This window comes from Peromyscus maniculatus, chromosome 19, assembly GCF_049852395.1.
Source record: "Peromyscus maniculatus bairdii isolate BWxNUB_F1_BW_parent chromosome 19, HU_Pman_BW_mat_3.1, whole genome shotgun sequence".
NCBI classification, from domain to species: Eukaryota; Metazoa; Chordata; class Mammalia; order Rodentia; family Cricetidae; genus Peromyscus; species Peromyscus maniculatus.
The window spans coordinates 14471492-14497726 of NC_134870.1; the positions used below are offsets into that span (position 1 = coordinate 14471492).

Here is a 26235-nt window from a genome sequence, read left to right on the forward strand (position 1 = left end):
AGAGATGAAGGTTGATGCTCCACTCCTCTGTATTCAGCCCGGGACCTCAGCACATGGAATGGGGCTGCCCGCAGTCAAGGTAGAGCATCTCATCTTAGTCAGTCCTCCCTGAAAACACTCCCACAGACACACCCAGAGGGGTATCTGTCTTCTAGGTGGTTCTGAACCTGTCAAGATTAATCACGCCACTCCCACATTTCTCCCTTAAACAGGCACGTTACAGGAACCATTTTCTAGGGTTTTTTTTTTTTTTAAGCTAACTGCAAACAAATGACTAAGACTTATTTACAATGGAGGAAATAAAAACAAATTAATTTAAAAATTCATCAAATTGAAAAACAAAAAACCTGACCTGTACTATCCAGCCTAAAAAATTGCTCCTGAGACTCACACTGGTGTGACTGGGAGAAATCTGAGTTCTGGGCACAGTGTGAATGGGAAGTAACATCAAAGAAAAACATCAGAAAATAGATGTGGATTATTCCTCACTTTGGGTTCCCTCATCTGTTATTTCAAATAACCCTTTCACCTACTCCTTCTTAACAAATCTTGACCCTAGTTCCTTCCTGCCCTGAAACATACCCCTTGTCTACCCTGTTTAATGGATAAAGTCAAGACACATTTCTGAATGACTAGTAGTAGGCAGACACTGAGGTGATGAGGGGGTAAATGTACTTCGTTAGACAAGCTATGAAGGAAAGTGCATTTTATTACATCATACAATGCAAACAGTACTCAGTTTTCTATTTGGTTTTAGGTACTTTTTTTAATTGAAAATTACTTTTGAACGAGATACAAAAGGCATTGTTATTTTTAGGCTTCTTAGAGGAACACAAGAAGTCTTTAAAGCAATTTGACATGCCAACATTTTTCCAAATGTACATTCAGTTACTTTTGGTTCACCTACAGAGATTATCTTACTGTTTTAGAAAATTTCTAATGCTACAGAAAGATCTCCTGCAGTTTGTTGTCAGTCCCCACATTCCTACCCCCAGCCTTAAGCAACTGCCAATCATTATGTGTGATCTCTGTAGATATTTTAGTGGAATCATGGATGTGCTCTTTTGCACTGGTCTCTTCCACTTAGCTTATTACTGTCATTCTGACACAGGGGCTCCTTCGGTCCACGTTGATCTCAAACTAGCCATGTAACCTGGCTGGTCTAAACTCTTGACCCTCCTGCTCTGTACACCCTAGTGCGGATGTTACAGAAATGAACCATTATGTCCAGTTTTGGCTTACTGTTTTTGAAGTACCTCAATGTAGGATTTTTTTATGAGTACTTTGCTCCTTTGCCTATATATTTTGTTGACCCCTTCAGAAATTCTTGGGACATCTGGAATGTTCTCTCTTTTGGCCATTATAAATAATGACATGAATATTTACGAACAAGTTAGAAGGACCTCTTCAATTTTCTGAGGGTAATATCTATTAGTGGGATTGTAGGGTCCCGTGTTAACTCCCTAAGAACCCAGCACACAGTGGCTACAGTTTTACAGTTCCATAATACACGAAGGTTGTAATTTGCCCTCCTCCTCACCAGCCATTCTTGTCTGGGTTAGTACTTTTTTAATTGCAGCTATTGTAGTGGGTGTGAAGAGCTTTCCTATTGTGGTTTTAATTTGCATTTCCCTAAGTGACTAATGATGCTGAACATTACCTGTAATCATCTAAATATTTTCTTTGATAAAATGTGTATTCTTTCATCCACTTGTAAATGGATTATTAACCTTCTTTATTGAGTTCGAGTTCTTTAACATAATCTGAATACAAAATCCTCTATCAGATATATGGTTTGCAAATATTTTCTTCCAAGCTAAGTATATCTTTCTCTTTTTTTGGGTATATTTTTCTTTTAAAGATCACATTTTATTCATAATATAGTTCCCTTGTGGACCATTAACAGGCTAATGATTGACTTGGTTTCAAAATATTACATTTGTACTTTTTAAAATGGCACCTCTTAGGCCATGCAGGCCCTGTTGCCCAGCTGTAATCCCAGCACTTGAGAGGTGGACTTGCTTTCAAGTACAGTACTTGGAATATGTAGATTAAGTAAAAACAAGATAGTAAAACTGTAGATAATTTTAATGTCATTTCTGAGACTCCGCACCAGGTAACACTCCCCTTCTATTGGCAATATAGATTTAAAGGATTAAAACGGGGCCACTAACATCTATCTATAAGAGATCTTATCGCGTGGCTCCTGCTCGCGGTTGGCAAGCAGTTAAGATGCAAGCCTCTCAATGAGCTATTGAGAAAAATGCAAAGGCGGGTGGTTGGCTGCTTGCACCTGGATGATGACTGAGGCCCAGAGCTCTGTCTCGCACGGGGCAGGGAGGCCAAGCTCGGTTCTGAGAATGAGTAGTGAGGTCTGCTTCGCCAGGGGAAGGGGTGAGAGGCATCAGCAAGCAGCCCCTATTCTGCAGCGGCGGGGGCGGGGGTGGCGGCGGCAGTATTTTTTTTTTTCCTGGTCCCCCGAGGTCCGGCGGCCTCTTCCGGCGGTGCAGGCCGGTGGCCTCCCCTCACCGCCCACCCTCGCTCGTGCATCCAGTCGCCGGCGCCGGGCTCGACCGAACCACTCATCCCGCCACAGGTGGCTCCGCATCAGGCGTGGCCTTGTGCGGCGCCCGGGGCCTGAACGCAGCGACGGCGCCTTCGATGTCTGCCGCCCGCGCCCGGCTCCCCCAGGCTCTACTTGCCGCCGTCGCCGTCTTTGTCCGTACACAGGTGGGCAACCTCTCCTGCCCGAGGCCCCAGCCTCCATACCCCCCGATTCCGCGCCTCGGCGCGGGCGGGCGGGACAGGAAGCGACGGCCGCGGCGGCACGCCGGAACCAACCGCGGCCGGGGCCAGGGGCGCAGCCGGCGGCGGCCGAGGGGCGCCCGCCGCGGGGGAGGGGGCCGGGCATCCGGTGAGCGCGGCTCGCCCCCCCCACCACCTTCCCCCGCGCAGCCGCACCGGCCTGGGAGGACTGCGCCCCGGGCGGCCTGGCGCGCGCGCCCCGCGCGGACGGAGACGCCGGGCGAGCGCCGGCCGCGGCTGCATGAGGCTCGGCGGCGGCGGGAACTAGCGCGCCCGCGAGCCCGCGAGGCCCGGCGCCGAGGCTGGGGGGGGCGGGGGCGGGAGTGTTGTCGGGGGGCGGGCGCGGCGGAGGCGGAGCTCGTGCCGGGCCCGCCCGTCCGTCCGCCCGCGGGGGAAGCCGCCGGCAGAGGCCGAGGAGGCGGCGCGGCGGACGGCGGCCCGAGAGGAGCGCCCGCGCTGCGGCCCGCGGGAGCGCGCCGCCACCGCCCGCGCCGGCCTGAGGAGCGCCTGCCGCCGCGCGGGCCGAGGTGAGTGCGCGGCGGGCGGGCGGGCCGGCCGGCGCGGGAGCGGGGCGAGGCGGAGGCCCCGGCGCGCCCGCGTCCTCGGCCCTTTTGTGGTCGCGCGGCCGGCCGGGGCGCGGGGGTCCGGCGGCGGGGGACTCCCCGGGGCCGCCCGGCGCGCGGCGTCTCCCTCTGCCGGGCGGCCGCGCACCGCGGCGAGTTGGGCGTCCTAGTTTGACATTGAGTTGGGAACCGTTTTTTCTCCCGAAGACGGAAGTTTTGTTTTATTGACAGAGGTAGGGCTAAACATGGCTCCTGGCTTCGGCCGTGCGGGACTCGCTGCCGCGGTACCGGGCTGACCCAGGCCGGTCCGGGGCGACGGGGGAGAGGGCGCACAGGCCGGGGCCGAGGTCTGTGCCTGGGAAGTAGCGGGCTTCGGGGCAGTGGGAATGAATGAACGCGAGGCCACTCACCCGCAGCACAATGCCGTGAGAGGGTGACCAGGAATCGGGATGACTTGCATCGTCACTGCCTCTCACTAGTCAGCCTTGCAGCGAGGACCCCCTCCGACCCCCCCCCCACCACCACCACCACGTTTATGACCTTGGCCTTATTTCAAAGCCACCCAAACCAAACTCGCTTGGCAGTTCTGGTACGCTCGGGCAAAAGGCAGAGTAGTCTTTGTGATCTTGAATTGTTTCTGGAGGACAGATAATGTCACCCAAGCCACACTTTGTGTTTAATAGTAAGTAGTACGTTTCTTTATGATCGGACCAAGAACTCCAGAAAACAGAAGGTCTTGCCCTAATTTTCGTAGATGAAGACGAGGCCCCCAGAAGTTAAAAGTTAACTCAGTTGAAAGCTGCAGAGTTCAGAGTCAGTCCTAGACTTTATGCTAAGTGCTTTTTCCTTGGGATCTGTGTCTGGACCAGGATCGTTCTTCGTGGTAGCCATTGACCACATGTGGTTACTTTAATTTAAAAAGTTCAGCTCCTCACTCAGTAGCCACATTTCAAGGATCCAAGAGCCAAGTGTGCAACAATTGATAGTGCTAGTCTTGACCATACATCCATTTATTTATCTGGTAAATATTTATTGAGCGCCGTCTGTTAAGTGTTGAGAATACTGTAGTGAATAAAGGAGACAAAGTGTACTTGCCTTTATGGAACCTGCATTTTGCAAAATAGTTTGAAGGTTTTTCCATGGTACCTCAGAGCCTTGATATTTCTTTCAAATGTGCTCCATGAACTAGAAATATCTTCGTTACCCGGGGAGTCTCAAAGAAATATTTCAGACTCCCATCCACATCGACTGAATTAGTATCTGTTTTAACAGGATTCCAGGTTGTGTGTGGTTTGAAACCTGAGAGGCCTTTATTCAAAAGCTAATGATAACTGAGTTTAGAGAATGTTTCTTGGTTTGTTTGGTACCTGTTTTATTTTATTGTTAGTGTCTGAAGAGGGGTTCAGACCCCTTGGAACTGGCATTACAGGTAATTGTGAGCTGCCGTGTGGGTGCTGGAAATGGAGCCTGTGTTGTCCGGAAGAGCAGTCAGTGCTCTTCACCACCCAGTCCTCTCTCCAGCCCCATTTGTTTTTAGCAGCAGACTGTATAACTTCTGGGAGTGTTAATATTTGTGCAGACATTTAAGTGACTTCCTCAGTGGAGTTTATAAACTTAATGAAAGCAAGACATTGTCATAGCTCTCTCCCCAGCCATGTGTTCCTGTAGACTTCATAGTCCATGATAGTAGCTGTGCATTGAGTGAATGAATGGGCCTCTTGAATAGGTGACACTGGTTGTCAGTCAAGCGCTGAGTGGCATCTGGTGAGATCATGAGGCAGAGTCGTAATGAAAGGATTTATGGTGTTTTTTTGTTTGTTTGTTTGTTTGTTTTTCTTTCTGGGAATCCTGCTACCTGGATGGAGTTTTGCTCCTGGCATGACTTACTGACTTTCCCTCCCTTCTCTGTTTTGTTTTTGTGTTGAGACAGGGCCTCTCGCCCTGGCCTAGGCTGGCCTGAGCTCACAGAAGTCTTCCAGCCTTACCCTTCCAAAGGAAGGGATTATAAACATGAGCCAACAACAGGCCTGGTGAGGGAGTGTCTCTGCGCCTTGCTATAAGTTCTCACTATGTAGCCCCCTTGTTGATACAATGTATCTCATTGACCTCCAACTTCGTGATACTCTTGCTTTAGCCCAAGTGCAGGTTTTATAGAGGCAGTAGGTCTGTCTATCTCTGTTTGGTAACATGAAGTTATATTAATAAATTCAAATTTTAATCATATGTTAGTGCCTAATGTGTATGTACGTTTTAAAGATTTATTTGTATTTATGTGTATGGGTGTTTTGCTTGTATGTATGTCTGCACCTAGTGCATGCAGTGCCAGTAAAGGCCAGAAGAAGGCATTGGATCCCCTGGGACTGGAGTTACTGTTTGGTGCTGGAAATTGAACCCAAGTCCTTCGAAAGAGAAGCCAGTACTTCTAACTGCTGAGCCATCTCTCTAATCCCTCATAAGGAGTTTTTTAAAAAACCTCAATTTGGGTTTAGCTTTAATTTTCCATTAATATCCTCCTTTGCTCCAGAATCTAATCCAAGATACCGCATTATATTTAAGCAGCATGTCTTCTAGTCTTTGGTATGTGACATTTTTGTGAAACCTGCCTTGTTTTTCATAAGTTTGGCCTGGAGGAATGCTGGCTTTTTCTTTTTTCCTGTGTTTTATTTTCTTGAGACAGGTGTGTTGCTTGGGCAGTTCCTATCTCTTGGACTCAAGTTACCCTCTTGCCTCAGTCTAGGAGTGCTGGGACTAGAGGCATGGAGTGCTTCTGCCCCGGCTTTTGTTGTTGTTTGTTTGTTTGTTTATGGATAGCTTCACAGACTAGAGCGAATCATCCTGTCTTGGGAGTAGGCTCTCATTTTATGGAAAATAACACCACAGCAGAGGTAGTAACATTGTTTCTACACTTTGTGCTACACACACACACTCCTCCTAGTTGGGGAAAATGGAGGAAAGGAAGGCAGCAGCTTTGTGGAATAAGACTAAGAGTGGATTCTTACTGCATGCCCATTTATTCAGTTGACATTTACTAAGTGATTAATGGATGACAGACCCCAAAGTAGACTTAAGGTAACTAGAGAACAGGGCAGCATTAAACCATACAGATGAGTCTAGACTTAATGACCACAGCTTGCTTGCAGCTACTGCTGTAGAGGATGGTGTCGAGACTGAGTAGAATAAGGGATGAGTAGCAGGAGGGACTTGCTGCTTTTGGTTTTCTAGGTTGGTAGGGAAGGCTTCTCTGAGTGGCGGTTGAATTGTCTTTGACTTCTGGGGATCCTCCCCAATTCCTCCCAGACTGACTTATCCATCTTTGTTATTATCTGACAATATCCACATGTGCCTTTCTCCAAAGGCATCGTGCTTATTTCTGACTTTGTACCTTTATATATGATTTCCTTTCTTCCAAGATTACTGTCTTTCCATCCCTGCTTATGAAAGTACTGCTGCTTGCTCAGAGATTGGCTCACATTACTTGCCCTTTAGGAAGTCATCCATTGTTCATTTATGCATGAGTTCTACTTGAGTGTGTTTGAAGATAGGCAAAGCATTTGATATTTGTGTCTGTGTGTATTCTGTGCCCAGGATGAAGGATTGATAAAGGGCTAACTGAGCTCTGAAGTGTTCACATTAGAACAATGAGTGACTTTTTAATAGAACTTTTAAAGTTTAGTTTATTACTTTTTGTGTATGGATGTTTTGCCTGCATGTAAGTCTTTGCTGTGCTTGGGCGCCTGGTGCTCACAGAGACCAGAAGGCATGGATTCCCTGGGCCTGGAGTTACAAATGGTTGTGAGATACCATATGGGTGCTAGGAATCAAACCTAAGTCTTCTGGAGGAGCAGCCAGTGTTGTTAATTGAAAAGCCATCTCTCCAGCCCCCTAAATTAAACTTTTTTTTCCCCATTTCTTTGTAAGACAGATTTTTCTCTTTGTGCCTGGTTGTCCTGGAACTAAATCTGTAGACCAGGTTGACCTTGCACTCACAGAACTCTTCGTGCCTCTTCTCCTGAGTACTAGGATTAAAGGCGTGTGCCACTACTCCCGTTAAATTGAACTTTTATTGTGTGATTCCTGTAGCTCCACATGTAGTTCTAAGGAACAGTTCAGGAAGATCCCTTGTATCCTTTATCCAATTATTCCCACTGGTGACATCTTGTAAATTACAGCCCAGGTAGCCCAGGCTGGTCTCCAGTAGTGAAGGATAGCCTTGAATTCCTGATCCTTCTGCCTCCACCAGTTTGGATTACAGGCATATATTATCATACCCAACTTGTGTTACTGTTTCTAATATGCTTGTCTTAGTCACTTTGGACATTTGAAGTGAGTTTCCTATAAACAGTATATAGTTAGATCCTGTTTTAAAATCTATTCAGCCACATTCCCTTTTCATTGATGTATTTAGACCGTTTATATGTAATATCATTATTGCTATATTAGGGCATACACCTGCCACTTGACTTTTGCTTCCTGGTTTTTCTTTTACAGACTTGTGGATTACTTGAACATTTAAACTTTTTCTCTCCTTGATCTATACTGTTTTGGGGTATACTTCTTTACTTTTCTTTCTTTTGATTTTAAGAACTTTTCAGGGGGAGAGTGGGGTAGGATAGGAGCAAGGAGACCGAGTCTCACTCTAGCTCAGGCTGGCCTAGAAGTCTCTGTAAAGACCAAGCTGACTTTGACTATCCTCTTGCCTCTGTGTCCAGGGTGCTGGGATTATTGGTGAGCACCACCCTCCTTGGCTCAAAACTTTTGTCATTGTTTTAAGGTAGGTCTGTGAACAATTCCTTTCCTTTTCTTTTGTATGAGAATATCGATTCTTTTTCAGCTTCTCTGGGTAGAGGCTTTTTATACTAATAACTTTTTCTTCCAGCCCTTGAAAAACACTTACTTCCCTTCTGGGCCTTATGGTTTCAGGTAAGAAATTTGCTCTCATTCAAGGCACTTTTCCTCTGTAGTTATGGCTGCTTTTCTCATTCTTAGAACTCTTTTGTTTTTATATTTTCTCATGCTTTTACCTTTTGGTATAGGTTTCTTTGGGTTTATCCTGTTTGGGGTTCACTTTGAATCCTGAATCTTTATGTTTTATCCTGAAGTTTTATGTTTATTGACAACTTGAGGAAGTATTCACCATTTGAGTGCATTTTTAGCCTGATTTTTCTGTTGCCCTCCCTTGTAAGGCTGGCACCTTCAGCAGTAGCTCTTGGTCACAGTTCAAGAGTGTCTGCCATTTGCCAGTTGTTCTTCAATCTTTGTGCTGTTCTGCTTGGATACTTTGTGCTACTCGGGCTTCCTGTGCGTTTCCTCTGTCCCTGAAGGTGGCCACCTAGATTTTTGATATTTTTCAGCTTTTTAAATTTCCGTTTGGGTCTTCATCTGCTACTGATTTGCTTAGGGTTTTTTTGTTTGTTTGTTTGTTTGTTTGTTTTTAACTTGTTTAGGGAGTTCTTGTAATTGTTGAAGCATTTCTGTCAATGCTGTTGTAAAATGATAATTTTAGCACAATTGGTGTTCTTTCAGTTTGAACTCTACATCTCGTGTGTGTGTGTGTGTGTGTGTGTGTGTGTGTGTGTGTGTGTGATGAAAACCTGGATATTTTCATATTCACTGATATTCTAGTTCTTTTTTAAGCTTTCTGTTTTCCCTGGAGTTTGGAGGGGTATCACTTCAGCAGAGGAAATGAGATGAGGGGCACATTGGTTGCTTGCTACCTTGTTATCACTAAGAGGAATCAGAAGGCCTAGCATGGTGGTGCACGCCTTTAATCCCAGCACTCAGGAGGCAGAGACTGGCAGATCTCTGTGAGTTCAAGGCCAGCCTGGTCTACAAAATGAGTTCCAGGACAGCCAGGACTGTTACATAAAGAAATCATGTCTCAAAGACCAAAACAAACGGGAATCGGAAGGCCAGGCTCACCATTGGACCTTTCTTGAGCTGAGCTGATCCTGTAGTTGGGCAGGTGGGTGGTGTAGAAGGAATGGTACAGCTGATGTGGACGGAAGCTTGGCTCTGTGGTTTGAGTAGGAAATGTCCCCCATAGGTTCATATGCTTGAACTTTTGGTCCCTAGCTAGCGACAGTTTGGGAAAGTTGTGGAACTTTTGGGAAGTGGAGTCTCAGTGGAGAGAGTGGGTCACTGGGGGTGGGCCTTGAGGCTTTATAGCCTAGTTCTACTTCCTGTTCATACGCTGCATCTTGAGTGTGGGTGCGTTGTGACCAGCCAGCCTTCTGCTTCTCGACATCATGCCTGCCATGTGTTCCCCCCACACTAGACTGTATTCCTTTGGGACGATAAGACAGAGTAGACCCCTTCTCTCTTAAGTTGTTTTGTTAGGATATTTTTTCACAGCTGCTAACCCTGAATTCTGGAGTGTTGCCCTGGTGACAAGGGCTTAGTGTCTGGTTACCGCATGTGAGATTGTAAAGTCTAGCCTTCTCACCTCAGTTCTTCTAGGTGTTTGGTGTAATTTCTTCTTTAAAACACTGTTGCTGGGATGTCTCCTTCCTAGTCCTCTGGATGACCCAGGCAGGCCTGATTCAGGCTTTGCTTATGACTTATTTCCAGGTTGTTGGCATCATCTGCTTCAGATCTGGGGTATATGAGACAAAAACAAATCACTTCTTTGTGTTCCTGCTCATCTTGTACTGAAGCTCACAGCCTGCCTACCACCTCTTTCTAATTCTTTAAAAGTGATCTTCCCCAGCCTTTCTAGATGAACAAATAACAACATGTTTATGTGTAATACCCCCAATTTATCTATTTTACTGTCAGAAAAATATATCCCTGAAGAGTTAGTATTAGACATTCCCACTTCACATGGAGTAATTTTTTTAGTGCATATAAAATATGAATTGCAAGAACAAGAAAGCTGCCACATACAATTCCTATCTTAAATGTTGTTTGACTTGTCTATCTGTTTCTGATGCTTACTCCAAGTCTTCTGATGAACTAGACACCAGGTTGTTGTCTAGGGACTATATATTTTGACTACAATTGCCTGGTATTAGCTGCTTCTTTTCAAAACAAAATTTAATTGCTTTTAAAATTCTATTTTGTGCATGTGTGTTTGCATACATGCCACAGTGCACATGTGGAGGTCTGAGGACACCTTTCAGGAGTTGGTTTCCTTCTATCATGTGGGTCCTTGGGATAATTGCATTGAACTCGGGCCATCAGGCTTGGAGGTAGATGCCTTTACCTACTGAGCTCTCTTACTGGCCCACTTCTTTTTAAAACATTAAGCTGGTGATTAGACATCCAGTTTAACTTTTCTACTGATGTTTTTCTTGTATTTTATAGGAACATATGTAATATTTTTAAGGTATATAGAATAACAGTAATGAGAGTTGAGAAGACAGCTCTGATTTAAGGTGATCTGTTTTTTCTTTTTTCTTTTTTTTAAATTCTTTTCTTAGAAATTACAAAATAATTGGCTCCAGGAGATGGGTCACAGTGTTAAGGCACTTGCCTACAATCTTGTGTCCTGAGTTTGATCCCAAAGACTCCCATGGTGGAAAGAGAGACCTGACTACCACAATTTGTCATCCGACCTTCACACATATACCATGGCAATACCCCTCCTTAAAGAAATACGTCAATAGAGTAACCTTTTAAAAATTACACAATAATTACATTTTTATAAGAATCCTTTGTAATCATTGTCATTTTTGACTTCTTGAGTACACAACTATTTTGGGGTCTGTAAAGTGCTCTAGGCATAGTGTATGGGTTGAGTCTGAAGTGTCCGCCACACGCTCATGCTTGGACTGCTGGGCTCTCAGCATGTGCTATTTTGAAGGCTCTAGAGTGTCTCTTAAAGCTGGTGGAAGCAGATCAGTAGAAGAGGCTTTGGAACTCAGACCTGCTTCTGGCACTGGTTGAGCTCTCTGCTGCGTGTGCTTCCGCTTCCTTGAACTCTGCTGACCCCGGTGTGCTGGATTGCTACCTTCTGAACCTATATCTGAAACAGACCTTTTCCCCTAAGTCATTTCTGTCCTTGGGTCCAAACACTATCAGACACTGGATAAGACCCTTCTGGGGATCTGAGAAATGATTTGAAGATTATTCTTTAGGTTGATGGCCCACTTGCTAGACTTTTGTGTCTTTAGCAGTTACCATTTCTTTTCTGGTTTTGTTTTGTTTTTGTATTTCCCACTTTCAGTTATAGAAAGGAATGGTTTGCACTGATTGGTAGAGCCACGTACACACTTAAGTTACTAATTGTTTTTGGAATTATATAGTGCACTTGACAATTTATTGTCCAAGTTGAGTGGGCAAGCATTTCTGGGAATTGTTTGACTGTTGTTTTTTTTGTGTTTTTGAGACACTATGTAGCTTTAGCTGTCTTGGAACTTGCTGTGTAGACCAGGCTAGCCTTGAACTCAGAGATCTGCCTGCCTCTGGCTCACAGGTACTGGATTAAAGATGTTCACTACACCTGGCAATTTTTGGGAATATTGAAGCTCTCACTTTACAGTTCCTAGGAAATCATGAGTCATCAGTAAATACTTCACTAGTGTTACCTATTCCTTTGTACAGCAGATGCCCTAAGAGGGTAGAAAGGCAGCACTCATAATAGTGAGGCCTGACTACTTTGGAGATTAAAGTCCATATTCTGTTTGTATTAGAGGGGAAGAACTTTTAATTATTTTAAATGTTTTCGTGCAAAGAGAATACAATTTGAAATTAGACTGTTAGAGGGAGAGTAGTCATTTCTACTTAGATAGAAGCATAAGAAAACAAAAACAGAAAGGCGGCGCACGCCTTTAATCCCAGCACTAGGGAGGAAGAGGCAGGTTGATCTCTGTGTGTTCTAGGCCAGCCTGGTCTATAGAGTGAGTTCCAGGACAACCAGGGCTACACAGACCCAGTCTCAAGAATCCAAAACCAGAACCAAAACTAACCAGTCAAACACAAAAACCCAAAACACACCTGAAACAGCATTGCCACTGGCAGTGAAGATGGTGGCAAGATGTTCTCTGGTCTGGACCTTGGGAATGAGAAAGTGGAGGAAAGAGCGGACAGTTGTAGACAGAGGATCTTTGAGGAGTAAACTTGGGGACATTTCAGGGCATGAGATGTATAAACACTGTTGGAAAGAAACGAAAGAAGCCTTTGAAAGTGAGGGCAGGGTTGCAGAACTGCAGCTTATCAGCTGCTCTTACCTGTGGTGAAGGGTGGCGTCAGAAGGGAAGGGCTGAAGGGATTGGTGCAACAGTCCGTCACAGATAGAGTGCACGTTATTAATAATGGAAAATGTGCTGTAAAACACTGCGGAGAGGAGTGGTTCTGTGCCAAGCGTTGTTTTAAGCGATCTACTTACATTAACTTGTCTGGTCTTTATAAGATGAAAAGATGTGGATAGGTTAAGTGGTGGGACTGATTTTCCTACTTTTCCTTCTCACTTTTTTTAGACTTTATTTAATATGTTTGGGTGTTTTGTCTGCATGTATGTCTGTGTACCATTTGCATGCCTGGTACCTGCTAAGGCCTGAAGATAGTATCACTCCCTGGAACTGGAGTTACAGGTGGTTATAAACCACCATGCGAGTGCTGGGAATTAAACCCAGGTCCTATAGAGGAACAGTCAGTACTCTTAACTGCTAAGCCAGATCTGCAGCCCCCTTGTCATCTTTTAACATGTCAGTCTTGCTCTGAGTTTATGGGTTTGACCATCAACCTAGATTGCCTTGCTAAGGTAGCCTGGGCAAGATTAATTGGGATTTTGAAGGGAAGGCCAGGGAGAGGTTTCAGACAGGGACTTAAGTGGTCCAGGCTGGCCATGTTCTCGCTGTATACACATCTAACTTTGAACTCCCGGTCTTCCTGTCTCTACCTCCCAAGTGCTGGGATGATAGTTATATGCTGCTACACTGTGTTTGAGAAGGCCTTTGAAATACAAAGTAGAAGTGTATGGGTGTTGGAAAGCATGAAGGAATGCTGAAGAGATTGATGAGGACATTTACTGATATAGTTGGAATTCATCTTGAGTGTACATGGAGATAAATATGTAATCATTATTTCAAAAGACCATAGAGAAGAAGTGAGGCCCCACATGACTTCAGGAACATTCAGGTGCCTTTTTTTAGAGAAGGAATCCGGTGTTATCTATGCATGAAAGAATGTTTTGACGCTTGATCTCTGAAGGGATACCATCATTAACAACATGGAAAAAAAATAAGAGCGTTATAACTGGAGCAATGAATATGTTCGAGTTTTCTTTTTTTCTTTCAGTGTTGAGAATTGAACCCAGAGTGCTTCCTAGGCAAGCACTGTGTCATTGAATTATTACCCCATCCCTCAGGGAGTATCTTGAGACATGTCCAGTTGTGAGTGCCAGAGAGGGACTCCAGGTGTATCTAACTGCAGGTGTCATGGTTGAAGGACTGGACCTTGTTGGGAAGGTTAAGTCTGGAGTTTCAAGTTAGAATCTTCAGCCTAGAGATGAAAATAGGGAGAGATTGAGAGGGCTGAGGCATAAATCTAAGGGAATACTTGTAGTTGGGGCCCACAAGAATGAAAAGATTGAACACATTTTTGTTTTCTCCTGTGGGCCAAGTACTATGAATACAGAGTGAACAAAACATGTTTTCTGTCTTTGTGGGTCATATAATCCAATGAAACACACAGAATTAGAAGCAAGTAAGTAATAGATAAATGGCATTTCAGTGGAGACCCAAAAGTCAAAAGATTTTAGTGTAAAGAGTAGTAGTAAGTGGATTCTCAATAAGGAGTAGTGTGTGCAGAGGCCATGTATCAGGAGAGGGCATGGTCTGTGTATGGAATGAGAAGACGAGTGTAGCTGCAGGGCTCTGGGCAAGAGAATGGGGTAAGTGGGAAAAGGTTATGGCCAGCTCTGCAGTACCTTATGCTCAGAGTTGTTGACCGTCTGAACATAAAGAATGAGCTTGACTCTGCTTACTCAGAGTAGTAGAGGATTTGTTTTGCTAGAGAAGCCAGAAAGGGGGGGGGGGAAACTGAGTCAAAGTCTTGCTTTGTAGTACAGACGGGCCTTGAATTTGTGATCCTCAGCCTACAAGTTGAGGGATTAAAGACTTGTACTACCATACCTGGTTCAGAAGTCATTTTTTGTTTTCCAAGTGTGATGCTCTAAGTTTTCAATGTTTATAGTTTAATCACAAATCTTGGGGTGAGAGGGAGGGAATGTATAGTTCTGCACAGATTAGCAGTCTGAAAGTTGCCCCAAGAAAAGGACTTGGTGTGGTCAGTTGGTTAGTGTGAGGGACAGAGTAATTTGTGGATCTAGGAAGGTAAAGGAATTTAACTGTGTTCTTGAAAGTCATTATTCTGAAACTAATGGAAACCAGGTCTCTTTAGTTTTGTTGGTTTTTAAAATTGCCATTGTGCCTAGAATCATACATTTAGGAGTCACAGTATTTGAATGACAATGAAAAGGACTAGCTATATAATTTGTGAGTTTAGAATGACATGAAAAATGAGTCCCTTGATTTAAAAAAAAAACCTATTAAAAACTTCAAGACAATAACAATAGATTGTTAAACCAAATGCAAAATTTCTTCTAAGGTGGAGCCCTGTGTGACTGTATATTTTATGGGTCCATAAAGTCAGTCCCGAAAGAAAATTTTAGAATTCATTTAGTACCGGAACCTCCTTTTATAGAAGAGGATGTGTAGTATTATATTAGATGTATAATATATATAATATTATATTAGATGTTGATAATTATTACTGTACAGTGGGACTTAAACATTAAAATACACCTTTAGATGTTTTACCACCTTTAAGTCTGTAGGCATACTGAGAGTATAATTACTTGCAGCTGTGTGTTGTGCTTGCACCGGAGTGTGAGTGTTTGCATGTATGTGAGTGCATATGTGTGCCTGAGAATATGGAGTTTTACGTTTTCAGTGAGGCAGTGTCTCTCAGTTGAACCCAGAGCTCACTGTTAAGACTAGTCTAGCCAGCCAGTTTTCTGGGATCCCCTGTAATTACTATTACTTTCCTATGGTGAGCATAAAAATGACAAGTAGGTGAAAAGGTAATTCTAAAGAAATTTATACTAAGATATTGCCCAATTCTCTAAGAAATTTTTGATGTTGTTTGTTTTTGTCATGGGGGTTAGGGTATAGTTCAGTAGGAGAGAAAGACTTGGAGTCCGGTATCTAACGTCTAAATAAACAAACAATTTTCCCCATAGTTACTGTCTGCCATGCTGATAAATGTGCTGGTGTGTTGCTTACTTCTTCGTAAGTCCTGAGAGGTCAGAACTTACTGGCCATGCGTGTTTGGGGGCTGTCTGTTTAGTTCACTGAGATTCGCAGAATGAAGAGAAGCAAAAGGCCTTTGTCACAGTGGTGATGGTGTCTCTCATTGACAGCTGAGGATGGTGTTGATGTGTGTGACACATCCCCTGCTGTCTGTAGCACACATGGAAGAAGAGCCAGCTAGCATGTCTGCTGTTGAACACCTGCTGCACACATTCCTGTTAATAGGGGGTTTTCTATATTTTGAGTTAAGCTAATTTTAGCAGTAATTAGTTTTTTCTTTTGCTAAATCACTTTAAACTTAGGTAAAACTAGTTGTGCCTACTGAAGCAGCTAGATGATTGAGTATGATTCATAGTTTAATCACTTTAAAATGTGAATGCTGACCTTCTTAATAGTTACTTTGGCATACTCAATTTTGTTTTATTAGTTGTGCTAATTGTAGACAGTATGTTGCAAATTCGACCTTGTCTTCCAACATTATAGGCTCAGGTGAATATGTTAGATAAACAACTAAAAAAAAGTCTAGAAAAGTATGAGTAAAATAATGGCAAGTAAGTAATTCTAAAGAAATTTATACTAAGATATCTCCCAATTCTCTAAGAAATTTTTGATGTTGTTTGTTTTTGTCATGGGGGTTAGGGTATAGTTCAGTAGTAGAGAAAGACTTAGAGTCCGGTATCTAACGTCTAAATAGACAAACAATTTTCCCCATAGTTACTGTCTGCCATGCTGATAAATGTGCTGGTGTGTTTCTTACTTCTTCGTAAGTTCTGAGAGGTCAGAACTTACTGGCCATGCGTGTTTGGGGGCTGTCTGTTTAGTTCACTGAGATTCGCAGAATGAAGAGAAGCAAAAGGCCTTTGTAACAGCGGTATGAGTAAACAATTGTTAGCAAGTGAAAATGGGGTAAAGAAGAGTGCAAGGTGAGCCGCTTCTGTCAGGTTCTGTACACGGAGATAGTGCACTGTGTTGGAAATAAGAGCCAGCAGGAAAGGAATTTGGTTCCCTTTAACCACTGTACTTACTGTGTGCAGTTGCCCACTGGGATGCTAAATACCACTTTAAGGTTTGGGCTGTCAAATAAGAAGATTCTCCTTCCTTTAAATAACAACCTGAGGAACTGAGACTCTTGATGGGCATACCTGTCACTTCCTGCTAACGTAGACACAGAACTGGAGTGTTCTTGGTTATACTGCTGTTTACTAGGTGGCTTTGAAGAAGTACAAAGTAGTTTACAGATGAAAACTACTTAGGTAGCCTGACAACCATTTATGGAATATAGGTAATGTGTAAGCTCAGTGTTAGACTCACTGGTGGTAGGCAGATGAATAGATGAATAAGACTGAGTCTAACCTGTCAAATATTAGAGGTAAGAAAAGTTTTATTATTTCGCCTTAGTCATTTGGCTGATAGTGATTAAGCACTTATTGCTTTAAACCAGGCACTGTGGTCTGCATTGCAAATTCAAAAATGGCTTCCGAGAATTCAGTCAAATGAGTAAACTTGACATATACTAACTACTGCATGTTGGCATTAATGAAATGAAACTGAAACTGTTATGGAGAGTCAGATGGTGGGGTGAGTGCCAGCAGCATGTCAGCCACTCTAGCACGATAGCTGAATGAATTAGGATAAGCAGAGGTTGTTGTTTTTGTTGCCTTCTTTTTCTTCTGCGTCTACATTGAGCGTCTTCCTCAATTGCTCTTCACCATTTTTGTTTTCTTTTAAAATTTTTTATGTGTATGGGTGTTTTGTCTACATGTATGTGCACCATATGCATGCCTAGTTCCTGCAGAGGCCAGAAGAAGGCATTGAATTCCCTGGAACTAGAGTTACAGATGGTTGTGAGCTACCATGTAGGTGCTGGGAATCAAATCGAAGTTCTTAGGAAAAGCAACCAGTGCTCTTAATGGCTGAGCTCTATCTAATTCCTAGAGTTCCCCCTCCCCCCTTTTTAAGGTTTAATTGAATAGATTTATGCTCTATTGCTATACAGAGAGAAAAGAAGCCTGATTTTTAAGAGTTAATAAGCACATCCTCATAAAGGGTATAATGAGAAAATTGGGCAAGTTACCTTCCAAGATGAGGATTACCCTTCAAAGGAACTGACTAATAGTGACCTAATTAAAATCTAATTACCTTTAGAAATATGAACCATATTTCTTTTCATTTAACCATTATTTCAATAAATATTAAATACTTTAATCCTATTATATATTTTATCATTATTTTAAATTTACTTTACAATTTTGAATAGGGAGCATCTTAACTTTTTGAGCAGCATCCCCAAGTATTCATATTTAGGTGTGCCCTGGTTTCTTTGAAGTGGATGGAGTCATGCAGTGTTAACATCTCTGTGGGCCACCTCTCTCCTACCTCACACCAAGAGGAGATTACATGTAGTTCTTTCAACTTTATGTTTAATTAGAAAAATTAGTAGTGTGTTCAAGGAAAGTATTTTAATAGTAGCTGCTGTGTTTAGGATCATAGTCTCCACAGTATCAGTTGTGTATGTGTGTGTGTGCTCCTGAGAACTGAACCCAGAGGCTTACACATAGTTAGTATTCAGTCTTTCTGCCATTGAAACTATAGCCTCAACACAAGTACTTGAGATCCTTTTCTTGTTTGACCACTTGGTTTCTCCTTTCTTCCTATTATTCTTACTACCTTCTATAGTGTAATCCAATCTCACTGTGCTTATTGGTTGATGGTCTGCTTTTACCCAGTGTCAGCACTTTGAATGTGTTAATTTTTGTTTAGTTTACTGATGTGTGCTAAGTTGCTAGAAGTGTATTTGGCACATACTTGTTAAATGAACCAGTTTCCTTTGGCTTTAAGTAGTGTTGGTAATTTCTTTTGGGGATACTTAGTGAGCTAACTGTTCAGAGCTTATAGATGTTTTGGTTTTGGCAGTGTGGCAAAAAGGAATTAAAAAAGAATTGGAAGAAGACATACATTATAAAACATTAAAAGATACTGGGCTCGAGAGATGGCTCAGGGGTTGCCCTCCCAGAGGACCTGGGCTTCATTCCCAGCACCTACATGGCAGCTTACAACTTTGTATAACTCTAGTCTCAGGGGATCTGAAAGCCTTTGTTAGCCTTCTTGGACACACATGGTATGCTGCCACACATACATGCAGCCAAAATACCCATACACATAAAAATAAATAAATCCAAAGTTAAATTTAAAAAATTATTGGGGGTGAGCATTTGAAATATTTTTTTATTTTTTTTTGGTTTTTCAAGACAGGGTTTCTCTGTGTAGCTTTGCGCCTTTTCTGGAACTCACTTGGTAGCCCAGGCTGGCCTCGAACTCACAGAGATCTGCCTGGCTCTGCCTCCCGAGTGCTGGGATTAAAGGCGTGCGCCACCACCGCCCGGCTTGAAATATATTTTTAAAGGTCATTGTTGAGCTGACAGGCAGAGACTGTTGCGAGTGTTCGGGAGGAAACCACACCTCCGGAGAAGTAAGCCTGGCAGTCTACCTTGCTCCTCTGCTGATGTGCTGTAGGGCTAGAGAAACCTTTACAGAGAAATGCACGGAGGGCTGGACAGTCCAAGGATTGAGCAAGGTGAGAAGATGCAGGGACTTGGGTGTAAAGCTGTAGTTCCTTTAAGGATCAGTGAATAAACTAAGGAGAGATAGCAAGCCTAAGGTTCAGGATTAGCAGAGAAGGGTGGGGAAAGGGAGTTTCTTCCTTTCTTGTTCCTGTGACAACGTGACTGACTGAAGGAACTTGAGGGAAGATTACTTGACTCACAGTTTCATCTGTTATAGTGGGGAAGGCATGGCAGTTATGGGAGAGGGATCATGTGACTTAGTTCTTTAATGATGGTTGACCAGAAAGCAGAGTACTTGGACAGGCACTAGAAGATGTGGTGGTATTGTGTTCCCCAAAGTATTGTGCACTCTAATAAACTTATCTGGGGTCAGAGAACAGAACAGCCACAATATTAAACGTAGAGGTTAGGCAGTGGTAGCACACACACGCCTTTAATCCTTCACTTGGGAGGCCGAGATCCATACGGATCTCTTTGAGTTTAAAACCACACTGGACACAGCCAGGCATGGTGACTCACGCCTTTAATCCCCGTGAAGTGAGCCTTTAATCCCAGGAAGTGATGGCAGAAAGCAGAAAGGTATATAAGGCGTGAAAACCAGGAACTGGCTGGTTAAACTTTTTGGCTTTTAGCAGCAGTTCAGCTGAGATCCATTTGGATGAGAACTCAGAGGCTTCCAGTCTGAGGGAACAGGATCAGCTGAGGAATTGGCAAGGTGAGGTGGCAGTGGCTTGTTCTGCTTCTCTGATCTTCCAGCATTCACCTCAATACCTGGCTTTAGGTTTGATTTTATTAATAAGACCTGTTAAGATTTGTGCTACAAGAAGGAGATACAACTTTCAAGACCTGCCCTAGCGTCTCACTTCTGCCAGCTAGGCCACAGATCCCGGGTTCTACTCTCCTCTAAAGCTGGAGAGCAAGTGTTCAAACACAGGAGCTAGTGGAGGAGACTCAACCCATAGCAGTTTGTCTTATCCAGTGTTCACTGGGAGCGTGAAGTAGTTTTCCTTGAGAAATTATTGTTACAGGTCTACTCCAACTGGATTTGGAGTTAGAGGTCATAGAACTATGTATGTGAATGGTACAAAAAAATTCCAAACCAAGAATTTAGTGAAAAGTGGTCTCAGGTTATTAGGACTAACCAAGCCAAACTCCTTGATCATTCCCTGTTGCCTTTTATTTCCCCTCTCTCATTTCCTCTTTCTGTTTTCCTGAGACTTCCCTTTTCCTCCTTTCCTGTTTCTTCAACAGTATCACATGTGCCTCAGTCTGGCCTTGAGCTCCCTTGTAGCCAAGGCTGACGTTGAACACTTGATCCTGTTGTCTCTACCTACGCTCCTAGGATTACAGCCTGTTCAAGTCAGACCCTTTCTTCAAGGATGTAGGAATATAGACTTAGGTATAGACTTAGAAAGTACAAACATGATCTCACAGTCTAAAAAGTAAGAAAAAACTTGAAGTCAGTGATTTAATCAGCAGAGCAATGAAAACTATAATCAAGTACTCCAAAGTTATAGATATGCTGTGTCAGATATAGCACATACAATACATTTTTAAAAATGTTGTTTGTTTTTTATCTGAGACAGGGTTTCTCTGTGTAGACCAGGCTGACTTCACATTCACAAAGACCCACCTGCCTCTACCTCTGGGGTGCTGGGATTAAAGGTGTATGCTGCCATGGCCCATAAATACGTATTTTTAAAAAGACTTATTTATGTATGCGTGTGGTGGTTTGAATAAGAATGGCCCCCATAGGCTCATATGTTTGAATGTTTGATTTCTAGTTAGTAGAACTGTTTTAGAAGGATTAGGAGGTGTGGTCTTGTTGGAGGAGGTGTGTCACTGGTGGAGCATTCTCTGCTCTTCCTTCTGTCTCCTGCTTGCAGATACAAATGTGAGCTCTCAGCTAATGCACCAGCACCATGCCTGTTTGCTGCTGTCTTCCCCGCCATGATTTATAGACTAGCCCTCTGAAACTGAGTGAGCCCCTACTTAAATGCTTCCTTTTATAAGTTGTCTTGGTCATTGTGCTGGCTAGTTTTATGTCAACTTAACACAAAGTATAGTCATCAGAGATGAGGGAACCTCAATCAAGAAAATGCCTCCATAACATCAGGCTGTTAAAATTAGTTAGATAAACTGCATTCAGTAAGTTGTAGGGAAATACTTATATTGGAAAAGATTTTAGGGTCCCATATTGAACTCAAATTGATAGAGGCAAGTCCACTCTCAAAATGGAAGGTCATGATCCAAGGGAACCAGAACAGTTGAGGAAGCTGTTTATTGGTGGTCTGAGCTTTGATTTATTGGTTCTCTTAAGCTATCACAGATGATAGCTTAAGAGGACATTTGGAGAAATGGGGCACACTTACAGACTGTGTGGTAATGAAAGATCCCCAAACAAAACGTTACAGGGGCTTTGGTTTTGTGATCTACTCTTGTGTTGAAGAGGTGGATGCTACAATGTGTACTCACTTACACAAGGTTGATGGGCGTGTGGTAGAACCAAAGAGAGCTGTTTCTAGAGAGGATTCTGTAAAGTCTGGTACCCCTTTAACAGTACAGAAAATTTTTGTTGGTATTAAAAAAGATACAGAAGAATGTAATCTGAGAGATTACTTTGAAAAGTATGGCAAGATTGAAACCGTAGACGTTGCAGAAGTGGAAAAAAGAGAGGATTTGCTTTTGTAACTTTCAGTGATCATGACACAGTTGATAAAAAATGTTGTTCAGAAATACCACACTATTCATGGGCATAGTTGTGAAGTGAAAAAGGCCCTTTCTAAACAAGAGATGCAGTCTTGCTGGATCACAAAGAGGTCGTGGAGGTGGAGCTGACAACTTTATGGGTCGTGAAGGAAACTTAGGAGGTGGTGGAGGTAATTTTGGTGGAAGAGGAGGCTGTGGTGGTGGAGGTGTTTGCAGCAGAGGTAGTTATGGAGGTGGTGATGGTGGTTATAATGGATTTGGAGGTAATGATGGCAGTTATGGTGGGGTTACAGTAGTAGGTGGACCAGAATATGGAAACCAAGGTGATGGAGGAGGATATGATGGTTACAATGAAGGAGGAAATTTTGGTGGAGGTAACTGTGGTGGTGGTGGTAACTATAATGACTTTGAAAATTATAGTGGACAACAGCAATCAAATTATGGGCCCATAAAAGGAGGGGCAGTTTTGGTGGAAGAAGGTCAGGCGGTCCCTATAGTATTGGCTATGGATCTGGTAGAAGTGGTAGATATAGTAGCAGAAGGTTTTAATAAAACAGCAGAAAGGGGGCTACAGTTCTTAGCAGGAGAGGGTGAGGAGTTGTCAGAAAGCTGTGGGTTTCTTTCAGACAGTTGTCCTAAATGCATTAGAGGAACTGTAAAAATCTGTCACAGAAGGAACCATAGTCCATGGTCAGGAAAGTTACTGCAGCTTAAACAGGAAATCCTTCTTGTTCAGGACCATCATAGCCACAGTTTGCAAAAAGTGCAGCTATTGATTAATGCTATATAGTGTCAATTAGATGTACATTCCTGAGGTCTTTTATCTGTTATAGCTTTGTCTTTTCATTACATCAGATATATTGCCCTGTAAATTATGGTAGTGGTATCAGGAATAAAAGATTAAGGAATTTTTAACTAAAAAAAAAAAGAGAGAGATTTTAGTTGGCAAGTTTGGTTTTACATTTTAAAAGTCTACCACTAATGTAATTATCCATACAAGCAGTTTAAATGCTTCTCTTACTTTTGGTACCTAGATTGAGCTCATTATACTACCTTATACTAGGCAGTACTCTGCTACTCAGCTGTGTCCCCCAGTACATGAGCAGTTTGCCTTTAAGATACAGAAAATTAATTTATTAAATCTTTTATGGTTAAAAAAACTATTATAAACTTAGGGTAGAAAGGAAATTTTTTTGATCTGATGAAAGGTAATTTCCTTAGTTACTTTTCTACTGTTGTAACAAAGCACCAAGACCAAAGCAGCTTATAGAAGAAAGAGTGTATTGGGAGCTTACAGTTACGGAGGGTGAATCCATGACCATCATGGAGGGAGCATGGCAGAGGCAGAGAAAGCTAACTGGGAATGGCATGGGCTTTAGAAATCTCAAAGCCTGCCCCCATGACACACCTCCTACAACAAGGCCACACCTCCTCATCCTTGCCAAACAGTCCCACCAAGTTGGGACCAATTTTCAAATATATAAGTTCATGGGAGCCATTTTCATTCCAGCCGCCATAGACGTCTATGAAAAAGCCTACAGCAAGTATCGTACTTGATAGCAAGCCATCCATAGTATTCTCTTAGATGTCAGCAGCAGCTAACAGTCATCACTGTCCTTCATCTCCAGCATTGCGTGACATCTCTGCTGAAGACCCTGGGCAATAGAAGCCACCAGGCTAAAAGAATTAACCAAGTGATCATTCTTTAGCGTCAATATGGATACTTTCATGGAAAATTCACGAGTCTACAGAGAAGTTCTTTAGATTTATAATAGTTTACTAACTTGTTTTATATAAGATTACTAAAGAAACATTAATTAGTTTTGTTACTATAAATAGCAACATATAATAAAAATGTAGTTAATATCTCAGAATAGTTAAACATCTTTCTAATTAAGTATTTAAAAGGGAATATGTATCTTTAGGATTGTGTTAAGTCAGCTTTTCCATGCTGTAACAAATACCTAAGATAAGCTGACTTTAAGAGCAAAGATTTAAGTTGGGTCTTGATTTCGGAGGTCTTAATCCAGAGTTTGTTGTCCCTATAGATTGGGACATGTGGAAGCATAGGTGAGAACATGTGATACCCAAAGCCTCATCACCTCATAACAGCTGGGAAGTAAAAAGAGAAGCAGGAAGGGGCCTTCCTCATAACACCCTTTCAAAGGCATCCATCCCTCTGTGACCTGCTGCCTCTAACTAGTCCCCTTCTTAAAAGGTTCCACCACTTCCCAAGAGCAAAACTGGCTTGGGATCAAGATTTGAAGTGTGGGCCATTATGGGAATATTTAAGATCCAAATGATAGCAGGCAGGGTAAAATCTTTAGCAAAGTTATATAAGTAAACCAAAAGCCATCACAGCAGACCTAAAGACATTTTTGGGGTATAACCATGGGGGAAGGGAGGAGACTAATTTCTTGTGAAAATGCCAGTTAAACTGTCATTAATGTATAAATTTATTTTTATTTTTAGAAAATGATGTAGATTTTAGAAAATGATTTGTTAATCTTTGTAGAACTAACAGGTTAATTCAAAATCTATTAGGAAACAAAAGGTCAAGAATTGCCAGCCTATTTTAGAAGTAAGTGCTTATTTGTATGAAATTTTAAGACTTTAGTGTAAGGCCTGGATATGTGGCTCAGTGACAATACTGTTTTGATATATGTGAAGCTCTGGGTTTGGTTCTGGTCCCTAGTATTACCAGAAAAACCAAAGGGGCGGTTTAAACCCTTTACAATTGGGTACTGCAGTATTGGCACAGGTAGACAGAAAGCAGAAGGAAATTAAAGCATAAGACAGAATGGACTACACATAGCATCTGACATACGAAAGATTTACTCTTATAGGTTATATGTGGAAATAGATTGCTCTTTAAATAGTATTTATACTGTTGAGCTACGTAAAAAAAAAAAAAAATGGTTTCCTTTTTTTCTTTTTTGTTGAGGCAGGGTCTTCCTGTATAGTCCAGGTTGTCCTTGGACTGATGATACAGGCATGTGCTACCATGTCCTGTGTGTGTGTGTGTGTGTGTGTGTGTGTGTGTGTGTGTGTGTGTGTTAAAATTCAATGTGCATAAAAGATTCAGTTGTGAAAGACAAAACTGAAGATTTCAGATTAAAATATTAGAATTTCTACCATATTTTTCTTAATAAATTCTTATTTTAATTAAAATTTACATCATTTCCTTCTGTCTTAGTTGGGGTTTTTATTGCTTTGATAAGACACTATAACTAAAAGCAACTTGGGGGCAAAAGGCTTATTTCAACTTGTTTCAATTTAACAACTCGAAGGTCATATTCCATTACTGAGGGAAGTCTGGGCAGGAACCTGGGCAGGAACTGAAGCAAAGCCATGGAAGAACGCTGCTCACTGGCTTGGTCCTCCGACTTGCTCAGCCTGCTTTCTTACACAGTCAGGACCCCCTGCCTAAGGGTGATACATCAGGCCCACCCACTTCAATCATTAATCAAAAACATGTCCTACAGGCTATCTGGATCCTGGAGGGTTGTTTTTCAATTGAAGCTCCCCTTTTCAGATGATCCTTACTTGTATCAGATTGGATCCCCAAAAAATTCAACTAGGACACCCTCTTCCCTTCCCTCCAGCTCCTTCCATGTTATTTCCAGCTCCTTCCCCTCTTATTTCCTCTCAAGTCCATGGCTACTTTTCTCTTGCTCACTCTCTGTCCATCTCTCTCTTCTCTCTCTCTCCACACATACATATATTTACACGACACACACACACACAACATGTGTATTATATACATGCACACACACAAATACATAAATATAACTTGCAGAGTCTGTTTAGTATTGCTTGTATGTATGTGATTTCAGGGCTGACCACTTGATATTGTATAACCAATTGGGGGCCTCATCGCTGTGGATGACTAATTCTGCCCTCCTCCTCACTTAGCAGTCAATATTGTCTCAGGAGTGGGGCCTCAGGAGTTTCTCCTTCCGTGTTAGCATGTCTGTTGGTGTTGTCATTGTTCAGATCCTATTTAGATAGCCATGTTGTTGAAATATTGTTAGTGTAGCTTCCCTTTCATTCTAGGTGACAGAGTCTCACACAGTGGCTCTCTGGCTCGAAGAATATTTCTGCCCCTCTCTTCTGCCATGCCCCTAAGCCATAGGTGCTGGGCACCCATGATCAGTTGTTTCTCTGTTTTGGCAGGTTGTACTTTCTGAAGTGGTCTCTGCCTGCTGCAATAAGGAGCTTTGTTGATGAGGGGTGAGAGCTATACACTTACCTGTGGGCATAGGATGAGTATTTAGAATACAGTTAGGAATTATGCTGGTCTTGTAAAGTAACAGTATAAGGTTCTCTTCTAAGACCTATGAC

The 26235-nt window shown here is 42.6% G+C and overlaps 1 protein-coding gene and 1 pseudogene across 2 annotated transcripts in view; both read left to right on the top strand.

Moving 5' to 3' along the window:
* The first annotated feature begins 3191 nt into the window (after positions 1-3191).
* Positions 3192-26235, top strand: part of Galnt1 (polypeptide N-acetylgalactosaminyltransferase 1) — an 81530-nt gene continuing 58486 nt past the window's right edge. Inside the window, exon 1 of the mRNA XM_076554831.1 lies at positions 3192-3332. The gene's annotated coding sequence lies outside the window, so the exon portion shown is untranslated. The remainder of the gene's footprint in view (positions 3333-26235) is intronic.
* On the top strand, positions 3202-25632 carry LOC143269529 (heterogeneous nuclear ribonucleoprotein A3 pseudogene; annotated as a pseudogene). Its single transcript, XR_013045988.1, has 2 exons — positions 3202-3332; positions 5299-25632. The product of XR_013045988.1 is annotated as a heterogeneous nuclear ribonucleoprotein A3 pseudogene (transcript).